Source organism: Peromyscus eremicus, chromosome 1, assembly GCF_949786415.1.
Source record: "Peromyscus eremicus chromosome 1, PerEre_H2_v1, whole genome shotgun sequence".
Taxonomy (NCBI): Eukaryota; Metazoa; Chordata; class Mammalia; order Rodentia; family Cricetidae; genus Peromyscus; species Peromyscus eremicus.
The window spans coordinates 188,851,958-188,869,318 of NC_081416.1; the positions used below are offsets into that span (position 1 = coordinate 188,851,958).

A 17,361-nucleotide genomic window follows, 5' to 3' on the forward strand; every position below is an offset into this window, starting at 1 on the left:
GGCTTTTATCTCTTCCCTGGCACACCTTAAATGCCACAGATGACTCTTTTGCCTGTGGGGTCAGGAGCCTTGCTCTCCAGATGCTTAAGTTTTAGTCGGGGAGGTGTGGGGAACAAGAGATGGATTTTACTCCATGTCCTGAATTTTTTTCCCTGATGATTGATGGCTTAAAGACAACTTTTGGAAGACTTGTCTGAGAATATAAGCTGATTTTTTGGCTTAAGAGCCATCCTGACTACTGTAAACTTCTTTGTATGAATCTTAACCGCCTCCAGACCCGTCTGTGCTTCTCAAGGCAGTTTGAGAATAATTGGGTGGAGTTAAGGTGAGTTAGGGCAAGTCGTAGAAACCACTCAAGTCCGCCCATTTGAGCCCGCCCACTGCCCTCGGAAGTCAGACAGAAAAGGTTCCACGTGGAGACTGAGAAGTGGGGAAGGAGAAGGGTTTAGAACTTTAGCAGAAAGCTTGGAAATAAAGTAACTCTTATTTGCCCATTTGCTGGTAGAAGTTCCCACAACTCTGTTATGTGGCCAGGTTTACAATGTTATGTGGCCAGGTTTACTGGTGCCCGCCCTTATCCGACAATGTATCAGTCCCTTTGTCCCATGGCTGTAGCCGGAAAAAAAAAAATTAAAATAACAAACCGGGATCAGACTACAATCTTGGGCGTCTCCAAAGAATGGAGAGAGATCCATGAATCAGCTCAAGTTCGCCATCCTCTTTGTCAAGGGATGCGAAGGGCTGAGGCTAAACTGCAGTTGGTCCACCCAGTAGACCTGAGACAGCATTTACTTTCTCATCAGGAACAAAAATGTGCTGAATCCTTACACTCTCCTCCTCACTGGATCCACTTCCTTTCTGGATCTCATTAGAAATGAACAGGCTTCTAAGAGAAAACAACTAAACATGACAACCTAAAATATAGTAAGATGAAGCAAAAATATCATATCTGATTTGACATAGAGTTGCTTTGTTTGTTCCTGATTTTCATGGAGTCACTATGATTTTCTCTTCATATTGACATGGGCTTGATGTAAACTCCCTTTAGTATCCCGCAGTACATCTCTTGTATCTCTAATTTCTCCAGTACTTCTATAACAAAGGGGTGATGAATTTTGTTAAAGGCCTTTTCTGCCTTCAATGAAATGATCTTGTGTTGTTTTTTCTTTCAATTTCTTTAGATGATGGATTATATTTGCTGATTGTCATCTGTTGAAGCATCCCTACACCTCTAAGATGAAACATAGTTGATGATGGTGAATGATCATTTTGATGTGTACTTGGATTCTTTGCTTTTGATATATTGATGAAATTTGTATTTATGTTCACAAGGGAAATGGTCTGTAATTCTCATTATTTGTTGAGTGCTTATTTGGTTGGGACAGTGAATTGGACAATGTTCCTCTCTATATTTTGTGAAATAATTTGAGGATTATTTGTGTTAGGTCTTCTGTGAAATTCTGTAGTAAAACCATTTGGTTTTGAGGTTTTTTTGTTTTTTTAATTTTTATTTTTTGGTTGGAAGAGCTCAAATGACTGCTTCTATTACACAAGGAGTCACAGATCTGTTTAAATTGTTTATATGATCTTGATTTAACTTTGGAAAGTGGTATGCATTGAGAAAATTATCCATGTCTTTTAATTTCCAAGTTAAGTGGAGTCAAGGTATTTAAAATATGTCCTTATGATTCTCTGGATGTCCTTGGTATCTGTTTTTATGTCATCTTTTTCATTTTTAATTTTGCTAATTTGGGATATTTTTCTCACCAAATTTAATTAGTTTGGACAAGGATATTTCAATCTTATCGATTTTGTCAAGGAAACATCTTTTGTTTCATTGATTTTGGGATTTATATTTGTTTTTCTTTCTATATCTGGATCTAAGTCTTGAGTTCAGTTATTTCTTGCTGTGTAATTTTGGGTGTGATTTCTTTTTTTTCCCTAGATTTCATGTGTGGTGTTATGTTTTCTAACATATGACATATCTCTTCTTTTTTTCATGTAGACATTTAGTGCTATGAACTCTCCTCTCAAAAATACTTAATAAAATATTGGCAAACAGACTCCAAAAACACACCAAAACAATTATCCACCATGATCAAGTAGGCTTCATCCCAGAGATGCAAGGGTGGTTCAACATATGAAAGTCTGTCAATGTAATACACTATATAAACAAACTGAAAGAAAAAAAACATATTTTCATCTCAATAGATGCTGAAAAGGCCTTTGACAAAATCCAACACCCCTTCATGATAAAGATCTTGGAGAGATAAGGAATACAGGGAACATGCCTAAACATAATAAAGGCAATTTACAGCAAGCCAACAGCCAACATCAAATTAAATGGAGAGAAACTCAAAGCGATTCCACTAAAAACAGGAACAAGACAAGGCTGTCCGCTCTCCTCATACCTATTCAATATAGTACTTGAAGTTCTAGCTAGAGCAATAAGACATTATAAGGAGATCAAGGGCATACAAATGGGAAAGGAAAAAGTCAAGCTTTCACTATTTGAAGATGACATGATAGTATACATAAGTGACCCCAAAAATTTGACCAAGGAACTCATATAGCTGATAAACACCTTCAGCAATGTAGCAGGATACAAGATTAACTCAAAAAATTCAGTACTCCTCCTATATACAAATGACAAACAGGCTGGGAAAGAACTCAGAGAATCATCACCCTTTACAATAGCCACAAATGATATAAAATACCTTGAGGTAACTCTAACTAAGCAAGCAAAGGAGCTGTATGAAAAGAACTTTAATCCCCAAAGAAAGAAATTGAAGATGTCAGAAAATGGAAAGATCTCCCATGCTCATGGATATGTAGGATTAACATAGTAAAAATGACAATCTTACCAAAAGCAATCTTCAGATTCAACGCAATCTCCATCAAAATACCAACACAATTCTTCACAGACCTGGAAAGAACAATACTCCATTTCATATGGAAAAACAAAAAACACAGGATAGCCAAAAGAATCCTGTACAATAAAACAATCTCTGGAGGCATCACAATCCCTGACCTCAAGCTCTACTATAGAGCTACAGTAATAAAAACAGCTTGGTACTGGCATAAAATGTGGACCAATGGAATTGAATTGAAGACCCTGATACACCTATGAACATACGATTTTTAACAAAGAAGCCAAAAGTATACTATGGAAAAAAGAAAGCATCTTCAACGAATGGTGCTGGCATAACTGGATATCAATGTGTAGAAGGCTGCAAATAGATCCATATCTGTCACCGTGTACAAAACTTAAGTCCAAGTGGATCAAGGACCTCAATGTAAATCCAGCTACTCTTAACCTGCTAGAAGAGAAAGTAGGAAGTAGTCTTGAATGAATTGGCATAGGAGATCACTTCCTAAATATAACACCAGTAGCACAGACACTGAGAGAAACAATCAATCAATGGGACCTCTTGAAACTGAGAAGCTTTTGTAGAGCAAAGGATATGGTCAACAAGGCAAAGCGACAGCCTACAGAATGGGAAAAGGTCTTCACCAACCCCACATCTGTAAGAGGACTGATATCCAGAATATATAAGGAACTCAAGAAATTAGACATCAAAATGCCCAACAGTCCAATTAAGAAATGGGCTATAGAACTAAACAGAGAATTCTCAACAGAGGAAACTCAAATGGCTGAAAGACATTTAAGGAATTGCTCAACATCCCTAATCATCAGGAAATGCAAATCAAAACAACTCTGAGATACCACCTTACGCCTGTCAGAATGGCTAAGATAAAAAACACTGAAGACACTTTATGCTGGAGAGGATGTGGAGCTAGGGGAACTCTCCTCCACTGCTGGTGGGAATGCAAGCTTGTACAACCACTTTGGAAATCAATATGGTGCTTTCTTAGAAAATTGGGAATCCATCTCCCCCAAGATCCAGCTATACCACTCTTGGGCATATACCCAAGGAATGCTCAACCACATCACAAGAGCACTTGTTCAGCTATGTTCATATCAGCATTGTTTGTAATAGCCAGAACATGGAAACAACCTAGATGCCCTTCAACTGAAGAATGGATAAACAAAATGTGGTACATATACACAATGGAATACTACTCAGCAGAGAAAAACAATGACATCATGAGGTTTGCAGACAAATGGATGGATCTAGAAAAAATCATCCTGAGTGAGGTAACCCAGACTCAGAAAGACAAACATGGTATGTACTCACTCATAGCAGAACAGCATTTTCTTAACTCTCCTTACCTACATTTATAGAGAAAATGATCCAAGGGACCCTACACTGTGCACATTTGTCAAAGAGATTCAAACATTTTATCAATTTATTTTGTTTTACTTAATTTTATGTAAAGACATCTTATCATTAGCATATGGACAGTCATTTTGGGAACAATTCCACTAATCTTAGAAATAAATGCTAGTTTTTATTACAAGTAAAAAACCATCATGCACACTACCAACATCAATATTAATATGTTTCATGATTCTTAAAATGCTAGTTAAATAGCAGATTGTTAACATAATATTGTGTTTCCAAGTGTACTTTGTTTTGTTTCACTTTTCTTTTGTATAATTTAGAACATTTAATTAGCAAATATTACATATAACAAGGGTACAATGGGAAGATTTGGGATTGTGAATTTGGTATTCTAATCACTACAATCAATCACATTCAATAATATATCTATCACCAACCACAGTGACCACTTTGCAAATGAGCACTAAACAAAATATATACTTTATGGTTCAGTAAGAATACTGATTATTAACTGCATTCATCCTCCTTTGTTCTGCTCATTCATACTTTTCATAATTGAAAGATGAAATCCTTTTAGGAGATTTGGAGATCACCTTATACCACTGTTTTCTTTTCTCCATAAGTCCTGTCACTACAGAATATATTAAATATTTGCAGACTTCAGCAATGTTCAATGTCCTGAACCACATGTATCTTTGCTGACTAACACTATTCCTCAGTGGTGTCTCTCCTTCCTTTACAATTCTGACATACACATAGGTTCAATCCACACTCCCATTTTGATAGGGCCACTTACCCACACTCTTGACACAGGATTTCCTTTATGAACTTTCATTGTGGGCTTTCTTTCTGTATGCTGTGAATAAGTGTTTCTTCCATTGGTTAATAAATTAAGCTGCATTGGCATATGGTGGGGTAGAATGGAGCCAGGTGTGAAATCCAAGAGAGACAGAGAAGAAAAGCAGGGGGAGGGCAGGTGCTGTGAGCCACTGCCAAGAGAATCAACACATGAGAGAACAGGTAGTGCCCCAAAGCCATGTGGCAACACATAGATGAATAGGAATGGGTTGAGTTAAGTTGAAAGAGCTAGCTAATATAAGCTAAAGCCATAAGCCATAGAGTTTGTATTTAATATAAGCCTCTGAATGATTATTTTATAAGTGACTGTGGGACCATGGGTAGGATAGATTCATCCCCACATTAGGGCTTGGCAAGACCAGAAAACCTTCTGGCTACCTTTGATCCCCAACATTTTAGCAAAAATTTCCACCCAAAACCTGAGAAAGCTTTAAAGAAGGTTTCTAAAATGGAGCAAAGGGCAACTTCCTAGTTGTGTCTCTCAGGCAAGCTATAATACAAAGATGCCTCAGCATGGAGGCTTGAGCTACAGTATGGAGTGTTCAGGGCATGTGGGCTTGACCTACAGCATGGCAGATTCCCACCATAGTACACAGAGATGTCTCCAAGCCATGCAGTGCACTGCGTGGTGGATTTAGCTTTTGCTAGTACAGACAAAAAAAAGGGGTTTTCTGGGCTGCACACTGCTTGATGGAGGCATAGACCCACTGCTTCCTAGAATTGGTGGTAAACAAATCTCTGCCATGTTAAGAAGTCAAGAGGAGTGGAGTCAGCACCCAAGTCTACTGCTTTGGTCCTAATCACACTACAGTTTAAAACAATGGTCTGACTGTATAGACAATCATAATATGTATGATATATATATATATATATATATATATATATATATATATATATATAATAAAATTAATTCCATAATATAAAAAAATTAAGCCACACAAATTTGGAAATTACACACCCATTCTGGAGTGTGTTGTCTTTGGGAATTTTAACTGGAGAGAGACATTTGATTATAAAGGCTACTCGGTTAAACCAATATGTATATTTTAAAGGTATCTTGACTTAGAAATTTGTGTCTAGGAATATGTTGTTTTGGAAATGAGGTTCTGTGTTTGTTTATACAGAAGATTAGAACCTGTGGATTTCTTCTAGGCTATTATGGTTTGATCAACCAAGAACCCCTGAAAAGGTCGATAACTTCTCATACACTACTACAGCCATATTTTAACTATAACTCTTAATTTTTTCAGGATCCCCATAAGATTGCCAGAACTCCCAACCAACAGGAAGTAGTATTAGAAGCTATGCCCAAATTTCCAAATATTGTTTATAGATGTTTATTTTTATTTAAAGGTGGTTGATTATAAATGCAATCTATTACTAAAAAGAAAAGGGGATATAAATATGATAGGATAAAAGGATAGATTATTGAACCTACTTTTAAAGATCAACAATTTGTTTGAAATGTTTTACATTGCTATGGATTTGGGGTTACTGATACAAATTTAAAGTTAATTTTGTTACACTTTATATACATTTTTATTCCTGTGGAAGGTATTATGTTTATGTACCTCATTTAAAAATGTAATATATAGTTAAGAAATACAAATTAATAGTCATTTGTTTTTTAGTTTTATGAGATGGGTTTCTATGCATAGTTTTGGTGCCTGCCCTGGATCTCACTCTATAGACCAGGCTAGCCTCAAACTCACAGAGATCCACCTGGATCTGCCTCCAGAGTGCTGAGATTAAAGGCATGCTCCATCACCACCCAGCTAATACTCAAATTTATAGTCATGTTAGTTAAGTATTTTAGATATGCAAAGATATATTTCAAGTGGGTAGGTAATCTTCAAACACTTCAAAGACCTACAAAATATGGCATTTGAAGTGTTTTAAGAATTTAGACTTTTCTGGACTTTGAGACATGTCTGCTCCTGGCAGCACCAATCTACTTCAGAGAAGATGATGGGCATTGAAGAAACTCCACATGGAGCTTGCTTTCTTTATGGCAAAAGTTAGCCATTAGGGAAAAAAAAAACTGAGCTTGCCTGGATTGCTTGACAATATGTTGTATAAACTGGACATTCAGGACCCATAGGAAAGTGAACACTAAATTTTGCAAAAACAAAGCAGCCAGATGTATCTGTCATTTCTAGAATTTTGAAAGTTGCTTACAATGCTCTGCCTGTTTACTTTGTTAATATTATATCTTTCTCAGGTCTTTGGTGGAGTTGGACTAGATAGTTATAATTATAGTTTTTCCTTAGTTATGGTAAAAGATAAATTAGATATAAAACTATAGATTCACAAATATAGGATTGATGATAGAATTTTTTTTTATTTTACCAAATATAAATAGATTAGATACTGTAACTGTAACTCTTGCTTAATAACTTTTGTTATATAAAACTTTACTGTTAAAGTTAAAATTCTCCTTCTTGATTAGACAGAAAAGGGGAAGTGCTGTGGGATGTCTTTCTGTATGCTGTGAATATTTTTTGCTCCCATTTGTTAATAAATAAATCTGCATTAGCCTATGGTAGGGCAGAATGGAGCCAGGTGGGAAATTCAAGTGAGATAGAGAAGAAAGCCAGGTCACGGCAGATGCTGTGAGCTCCTGCCAGGAGAAGCAAGATGTGAGAGAATAAGTAATTCCACAGAGCCATGCAGCAACATGTGGATTAATAGGAATGGGTTGAGTTAAGTTGGAAGAGCTAGCTATTATAAGCTAAAGGCATAGGCCATAAGATTGTAATTAAATTAAGCCTGAGTGATTATTTTATAAGTAGCTGCAGGACCATGGGTGGGAGAAATTCATCTCAACTGCAGGGCCAGGCAGGAAGAGAGAAACTTCCACCTACAAACTCTACTTGCACAATGCACTATGAAGCATACAACACTAGATCTTTTCTGAATTACTCATCCCACTTCCAAAGTCTCTTTATCTGGTACATATGCTATAGGGAGGCAGCCAATACCTGAGATATGGCTGTGTTATTCCATGTGTTTCCCCCCAATTATCATCTCACCTGTAAAGACAGCAAGTATACAGCTATGTGGAGTGTAATGTAGGGACGAGCTAACTTGTCCAAGAGTACCTGAATAGGGGAGTGAGGATTAAGAAAGAAAAAGACAAAAGACAGAAGATAGAATCAGGAGGGCTCAGTGAATACTGCAACAGCCCCGATTTTATTTATCATAGCCTTTTTATACCCAAAACAAGGTGGGGGGTAGGGGAGATCTTCTTACCACGGTTCAAGGAACAAACAAGCATAAACACCTCTTACTTATCAAAACATTTAGTAACCACACCTTTGACCAAACACCTTGTTACTTGGCGTTGTTGAGCAAGACGTCTAGTAACCAGTTCTTTGGCCAAACATCCTGTTATTCAGACTTGAGGAGCAAAGCCATACTTGAACTCCCTGAACTTAAGTCAAGACGGAATCAAACCACAAGCTGGAGTCCCTGTGGGATCTCACAATTCCCCACTTTATATTCTAAGGGTGCCCCGAACCCCTCAGATGACTTTTCCTGTATTAGATTGCCTTTTTCAACTAAGCAGTCTTAGTCTTGTGAATTTCATCATTCATTCACTGCTTAGGTAGAAAAATGCTAAAACGGACTTATCTGTCTTTAACTACAAGCCTCTAGAAAATTTCAAGGGAGGATGCAGAGCTTAACTCCATGAACTCTGAACCAAATTTCCACCAAGAGTTCACAAATAACTTGATAGTAATACACAAGCAAATAATGCCTAGCAATACACATGTTCCTATGGCTGCAATACACTCTAATAAGGGAGTAAAGGATGACTAACATGGAATGACCATTTTAAGTTGGTCAAGGATGTCTTTAGTTGTTTTAGCTGCATCAAAATCCAGCATTTCTTTTTTAACTACATCAAATCTAAGGACTCAATAGCATCACACCAAATTCCTCTCAGGTGAGTTCTAACCTGTTTCCAACCAGTAATATTTTCATTGTGAAAAGAAGAGGTTGCAAACAATAATGAGTTAACATAATTCTAGTATGATTATTAAAAATGGACTCACAATTTGTTAATTACAATTCTCATAACTTACATTAAAAAAGGGTGCATTAACACAAGCTAATATTGATCTATTCAAGAGACAAGAAAATGTGTTTTTTTGTTGTGAGTGTGGTAGGAGTAACTCCATAATTCTGAACGCCTTATTTTCCCTCTCCTAAAATCCAATGCATCACTGCCTCTGGCTTCCAAAGATAACTTTCGGTTGCTCCAGTCCCCGAGTACCAAATACCAACAGCAAAACTTTCATCCCACTCCTCCTCATCATTTTGGAGGGGCTCTTCAGTGCCTCCTAATTTGGTTTCCTGACCAGTCTAGACATATCTCTGAAATCTAGTGATACTATCCTGAAGAGGGGCTTCAGCCACATGTCACTTTCATAATAGTGTTGGATTCCCCTAAAAAGTCTCTTTCCCACAGAGGGAAAACCTCTGAGACACTTGTTTTCAGGCTTTCTATTTCCTTTTGGCAACAAAAGATAAACACTATAATGGCAAAAGTGACCTCCTTGTCCCAAGATATAGTGTGGATAAGTGGTCAAACACCAAGTCACAGGTTTATTTTGGAGAAACCGATAGGCATTTCTCAGCTGGATCCAGAATAATTAATACTCACAGAGGTCTGGAAAATGGTGTAGCATGTCTATCAAGAAGCTGAGAATCATTAACCATAACCAAAATCTCCTTCCTTTTCCAGACTAGAGGATGAAATATTGGGGGATCAGGAACATTGATTCAGTAAATCTCACTCCAACCCCTCCGGGAAAGCAACAGCAAGCACAGTATCATCTGGACTGGCAATCCTCTGTTCTGTACACCACAGCAAATGCTGAGGCAGCCATCGAGCTTCATTTTCTTCCTGTGAATAAACACAAACACATCCTCGACCCCATATCAAAAGAGGGTTGTGTCCCTTCCATAACCCAGTGCAAAGGTCCTTCCATTTCACCTCAGCAGAAGTTGTTCGAGTGCCATCATGCCAAAATCTATATGTGGCAGATTGCTCATGGGCATCCATTTTCAAAATATTTAAAATAAAAGGGAATAATTGAATGCATCATATGGAGACTGAGGATATAAGTCCCCCTTTTTATTTTTTGAAGATGGATCTTGAGACTACCATGGGCTCATTCAACCATACCTTGTCCTTTAGGATTATAAAGAATGACTGTGTTATGCTCAGTTTTCCATTGGGAACAAAACTGCTGAAATTCTTTACTAATATATCCCAAACCATTATCTGTTTTTATAATTTTAGGAATCCCCATATATGAAAAACATTTTAAGCAATGAGCTATCCCATGCTTGGTAGCTTCTTCAATTTGCCCAATAGCCATCAAAAAACCCTGAATAGGTATTGACTATCAAATGTACATATTTTCATTTGCCACATTCTGCAACATGAGTAACATCCATTTTTCATAAATGATTGGAAAGACAGTATCAAAGACTTACCCTTAAGGAAGGCACAGGAAAATACTGATGACACACATCACATTGCTTAACAATCTGACTAGCAACTTCCCTGGTAAGGCCAAATTTTTTCCTTAAACTTCTGCTATTCTGATAATGAAGGGCATGTGACTGTTGAGCCATTTCTACCTGGGACGAGGTGACCATCTGCGTTAATTTATCAGCTGATGTATTATCATCAGCTAGAGGGGCAAGAAGATTGCAACGACCGTAATATGAACCACAAAACATGACAACTTTATTTGATAAATGGCATCTTGAATTTGCTGAAATAACATCCTAACCTTACCATTAGTAGTCCCAATGCAGGAAACAGTCTCTGTAAATTGAAGGCCTCTAAAATATAATGACTATCAGTATACAAATTAAATGAGCTATTTACAAAAAAACTGGAAAACCATAGGCACAGCTCAAAATTCTACTAACTGAGCTGAAGCTGGAGCTGTTTGTACTACATAACCTTTACCATTAATGACATAAGCAGCTCTTCCATTGAATGAACCATCAGTAAAAACCATCACAACATCTTTCATGGTATCTTTTATCACAACTTTAGGAAATATAAATGAATGCATTTGGGTAAATTGAAACAATCAATCAGCTGGAAAATGATTATCAATTTGGACCCAAAACTGAGCAAAAGCAATTGTCCATAAATCATTATATTAAAATAAACAATCAGCTTGTCGTTTAGTAAAAGGAATGTTGATCACACTTGGTTCTCTACCAAAATATAACTTAGAATCTATCCAGGTTTTCTGTGTTAAACAAGCTGCTGCTTCATAATAAGAGTTCACCACTCTGGCTGGTGAAACAGCTAGATTCAAACACAATAATGGCCCTTTTGCAATAACACAGCTGTTGGAGTATGTCATGTAGGAAGCACATAGATTCCCCATGGTTTTGCATAGTCAACATAGCATACTTGCTGATGTTGAATGGCATGCTCCACCTGAGCCAGTACTTGTCCAGTAACTTCTGTAAGATAACTAGGGAAACTAGGATCACTATTTCCTGTAAGAATCTCACTGAAGGGCTCCAGATCTCCCACAGACAACTTCAAATAGGGCCATAGCCATTGAATATCCCAAATAATTTTTTAAAACCATTCAAAGTTTGCAAGCTATGTTTCCTCATTTCCATTTTCTAAGGTTTAATTTTTAGAATACAATAAATGTCCCAAATACTGAAAAGGCAGCTGTCTTTCCACTTTCCTAGGGCAATTAACAACCCTGCATGAACAAGACTCTGCTGAAGCTGTACAGATGTGGCAAGCAAAACTCCTTCATTTTTATGGGTAAGCAAAATATCATTTATATAACACAGTGTATTCCTCTTGGTATCCTTCTTCGATTTACATTTATTAGCCGAATGCTTCCATCTCTTGAATCCACAACAGGTAATCCTCTCCTGACAGGCAAGCTTTGACCATCTGTTTCCAATCTCTGGGAGGCAAGGCTTCTATTGATCCCTGGGAACATTTGAAATCCTTGCACATCCTCCCCTCTGCTAGCTGTTCTCTAACACTAGCTTGCAGGGGAGATGCATGACTAAGGGTGAGCGTTTGCAGTGTTCCTGGAGGACTTTGCACCATAGCAATCATGGGCAAATTTTCTGCCCTAATAGACGCGGGCCCCCAGGTAGATCTAATCCAGCTCCTACTGTAGAAAGAGGAGTGCTCTTCCAAGCAGAGGAGTTCCCCAGAGACAAAATTTGTGCTTCTTAATATTCATGTCAGAAGCAGAGCAGGTGAACACTCCTGATTATGCTATTTACTGGCTTCTTCCTTAAGCTCAGCTTCATCACCAGGATTGAACTGATTATCATCAAACAATTTTGTAAAGGAGTCTTGTCTAGTGGCTCCTCTGGTGGCATTGAATGTTTGGTTTCACTTTTAACCATTTCAGGGGGAAATACATTCTGCTATTCATGGCACAATCCAAATTGTCCCTGATAAGTGCCCATGGAATAAAAGCATTCACTGGTACCTCTCTAGGCCCATGCTCATCATAATGCTGTTGGATTTTCACTCCAATTCTCCCCCATATGTCTGTATCCAAGGACCCATGCTTGGGAACCCAAGGGCACTCTTGCTTTACAAGCTCTAAAATTTTCTGTATTTTGCTGCTGCCTCACTTTTTAGCTCCTCTGGCTTTTAAAATACCTTTAAGCAAATGTATAAACAGATGTCTACTATTATCCTGCCTCATATTTACAATTTTGTTCCCGAATTACTCATTTCGGAGAGCTCTCTTGGCTGAAGCAGGATAGCTGAAGCAGGAAGGGTAAGGCTCTTAGTTCTGACCTCTTAGCTTTCTTCTCTGAATCGGCTCTGTGTTTCTTATTTAATAAGATGGTTGGTTACATCTACATCTAGTAACCACACCTTTGTCCAAACATCCTGTTATTCAGCCTTGAGGAGCAAAAACAAGCTTGAACTCACTGATCTTAAGTCAAGATGGAATAAGGCCACAAGCTGGGGTCAGTGTGTCTCCCACAAGTATGTCCTCATGTTTCTCTCAGTTTCCTCAGGATCTGTTGTAAAGTCATCTCTTTCATATCTAGCTTCATTAATTTAGATATTCTCTCTCATTTTGTTGACTACTTTGGCTAAGGTTTTGTCATTTCTTGATTTCTTTGAGGAAACAACCTTTCATTTCTTTTATTCTTCATTTTGTTTATGCTGTTGTTGTTTGTTTCTATCTCATTGATTTCATCCTTGATTTTTATAGCCATGATTTCTAGCCCTCCTATTTCTTTTTATCTACCATTTTCAAATATTGTTTTTCTAAAGAATTCAAGTTTGTAATGAAGTTATTAATAAGAAATCACTCCTGTGTTTTTATTTAGGCATTCAGTGCTTTGAAATTGCTTCTTAAAACTGCCTTCATTGTGTCTCATACATTGGATATGCTGTGTTTTCATTTTCATTCTTGGTTTCTGTTTTGACCCACTGTTTATTCAGTAGTGAGTTGTTCAGCTTCCATGAGTTTGTATATTTCCTATTGATATTGTTGATATGCAGCTTTAATTCATAGTGGTAGGTTATAGTCTATGGTATTATTTCAATTTTCTTATAACTGTGGAGACCTGTTTATTCCTTATTTGTTTTCAGTTTTGGAGGAAGTATTGTGAATTCTTGGAATAAAGAAATATTCTTTAGTGTTTGGTTGTTATATTCCATAGGTGTCTGTCATGTATATTTGATTTATGATGTTATCTAACTCCAGTGTTTCTTTGTTTAGATTATGTCTGGAAGACCAGCCTATTTGTGTGATTAGAGTATTGAAGTCACCTAGTATCACTGGGTTTGGATCAATATGTGATTTTCAGCAGCACTACTGTTCCTTTTACAAACTTTTGTGCCTGGCATTTGTTGCAATACTTAAAATGTTGTATGTTTCCACTATATTTTCCCTTTGATTACTATGTAATATCCGTCTCAACCTACTCTGTTTAGTTTGGGTTTGAAATTTATTTTATCATATAATATAAAAATAGCTATGCCTGCTTTCATCTTAGATTCATTTCCTTGTAATATTTTATAATCTTTTTAAAGTATGCAATGACTGACCTTGATTATGAAGTGTGTATCTTGGAAGCATCAGAAAAATGCACCTTGTTTTTTACTCGAGTTGTTGGTCAGTATAGGATGTTAATAGAATGTTAGGTTCTCCTGTCCCATAGTTAAAATGAAGAAATTATTATTTTCAACATGTTTCTAAAACAAAAAATGTCTATACTGTGAGAAATTTTAGTCTCATTTTTTTTACTATTAGATTAAAGCTGAGAGTAAGAAGAATTATCTCCATGAATTCATTGTCATTCAAGTGTAAATTAATTTATTCCATTGTTTTTATTAGAGGACAACTTTTTTTTTTTTTACTCTCTATTGACTTTATTGTCCAGATTCACCTTTGCTCAAGCATCCTTATTTTTTGGAGGGGGCTAGCCTTAACACATGTTCCCTTGGCAAACATATTTGGTGTACTCTGTCTCTCTTTTTATTCATTTTACATACCAACCACAGACCCCTCTCTTTCTTCCTCCTGCTCTGCCCCAGCCTTCCCCCCTCCCCAACCCACCTCCACCAGGGTAAGTTCATCCTCTCCTCCAACAATATAAGTTCTCCCATGGGAGGAGAGCTAAGTCTGGTACATTTGGATAAGGGAGGACCAAGCCATTCCTGTCCACATCAAGGGTGAGCAGGGTGTCTCATCACAGGTAATGGGATCCAGAAAGCCAGTTCCTGCAACAGGGATAGATCCTGATCACACAGGGTCCCTAAAACAGACCCAGCTACACAATGATCTCCCATATGTAGAAGGTCTACTCTGGTTCCATGCAGAATCCACAGCTGTAGAGGACAACTCTTTAAGAAAGAGTTTGATGTGAATTGAAGGATAATTAATTTCACAACATATTTAATTACTTAGCAAGGGAAGATAAAGAACAATATTAAAAAATATATAGAAAATATAAATCCACTTTAAATGCCAGTTAATAGAACTGCATTGTTATTTTTCATATTATAGTGAAATTACATCATTTTACCTTCACTTCTTCCTGACTAAATGATCCTGAATACCTATTCTTTCTTGATTACAAAATCATGGATGCTTTTTTTAAGTTGTTAGTACATATATATATTGAAATATCTGTGAGTAAATATTAGGAATATAAATGTATATATAATTCCTACATATGATACATACCTTACATAATATATAACTTCTACATATAATTTCCATTATAATATATAAATTATGTACTATATAATTCATGTATATAAATACATATAATATATAATCCTAAATTGTATATGAATACTATTTTGTCTTACAAATCATTTAGTGTGCTTTGTCTCATGGAATACTTTTTCTTCCTCTGTCAGCTTTACTTTGTTCCCTGTAATCCTAGTGTGGTTGAGGTCTAATGAGGTTTGGCATTCACATATGGATGCCTATTGTTTTGTTCTTAGTTCAGCTCATATTTATGAAGTCATTTTGATCAGACATTATGTGTCTCTATGGGTAATGTATAACATTCCTAAGAGACATAATCTCACAGCAAACCCACAGGTCCTCAGGCACTTAGATTCTTTCTGTTCCATTTTCATCAATGAAACCTGAACCTCAGGGGAGTATTCACTGTAAATGTACTAATTGGAATTGGGATCCACAATCATTCAATTTGATTGCTTATGGTCTTGTATAATAGCATGCATCTGTTTCAATATGACATATCCTTAAAGAGATCTGAAGAATAGACTTAATTGTATGTATGAGAACAAATATTTAGAATGTTTAGGGACTATCCTGTTTTAGTAAAGTGGCAGTTATAGCTTCTCCTCTGAGATCCAAGACTTCACTAGTTCTTGGTTGATGCTCTGGTTTCCATATCTAGGGTTGGTTTCCCTCTTGACACGCAGTAAATATATTCAAGTATAGCTAACAATAGCATTTGTGAAACCTCCTAGCCTAGTATATAGACATAAAAGGAAAAGAGTCACCACAGCTTGGACAAAACTCACAGTAGTAAAAGTCTAACAATTTTATACAATTTTGCTTTTATTTAATGATGTGGAAAGAGAAAATATTTTACTTCATATATTGAATGTATTTGTATGAAATGGTGATGAATTCTGCAGAAATGTGTAATAATAAAGTGGCAGGCTGTAACCTATTCACGATTTTAAATGAAGAGTATATACTAATTCAAGGAAAAGCAGTTAATTGGAAGCAGCATTCAGATAAATGATGTGAAAATGCCTAGATTAAAAGGGAACTGGTGGTAGTCAGATAGACTTAAAACAGGTGGAAATGTAACATATGTCATCAGAGACAAATAAGGCATCCATGTAGTTAGAACTAGTTACTTGTTCTGATTGACTGACATTTGACATTGGGTAATAAAATATAATTCGTTGTAAGTCTACATTCTAACTTAGCATGCAACATATTATTCAATGACTGATGAAATATTATGTTTAAAAAGATTACATTTACATTTTGAAAATCCCGTATTCTTCAATATAATAACATAAACATGAATGAAAGCATGATACTTTATTGAAGGGCCTTGAGACCTTAAGGAACAGATGGATGTTCTTGTACAAATCTGGTATATTAAAAGTTGAATGTAAAATAAAACTTTGATCTATATATTTTACCACAGTTATTGAAAGACAAGATAAAATTTTACTAGGAAACACTTTCAAAATATAAAACAACATGTGATGAGTACAATTGGAAAAGAGAATATACTTGATGCTTTCAAGCAATTTAAATCAATAACATGAATCTTAGCAGTCTATATTATGGAAGAATATGGTGGGATGGTGGGACTGGTCATCTTTAATCCCAGAAGAGGTGGTGTGAGGCTGTCCATCTGAGAAGAGCAGAGGCAGACGTAGGTAGATCTCTATGCGTTCAAAACATCATGATTTCACAGAAGGTTTCAGACAAGCCCAGATACATACTGAGGTCCTGCTCTTATGAAAATTCAACCTGGATTTCAAGTGTGGATAACTCCAATAGCTCCAGTATAAAGAGGCTCTAGTACAATTGGATGACTGTAGACAGAAATTTTCCTATAAGCAGATGACCATGTAGAAGCACAAAGAATTAAACCCATACTCTAATTGCATAATACATATTTTCAGTAGAGATCAGCTGGACTTCATCTTTGAAATTCATGTCTAAATATGAGAACTATGTTGAGTTTTGAG

General features: G+C 36.5%; 1 pseudogene; it reads right to left on the bottom strand.

The window, feature by feature from the left end:
• Positions 1 to 11,164, bottom strand: part of LOC131903600 (vomeronasal type-2 receptor 116-like) — a 48,912-nt pseudogene extending 37,748 nt beyond the window's left edge.
• Positions 11,165 to 17,361: the final 6,197 nt, after the last annotated feature.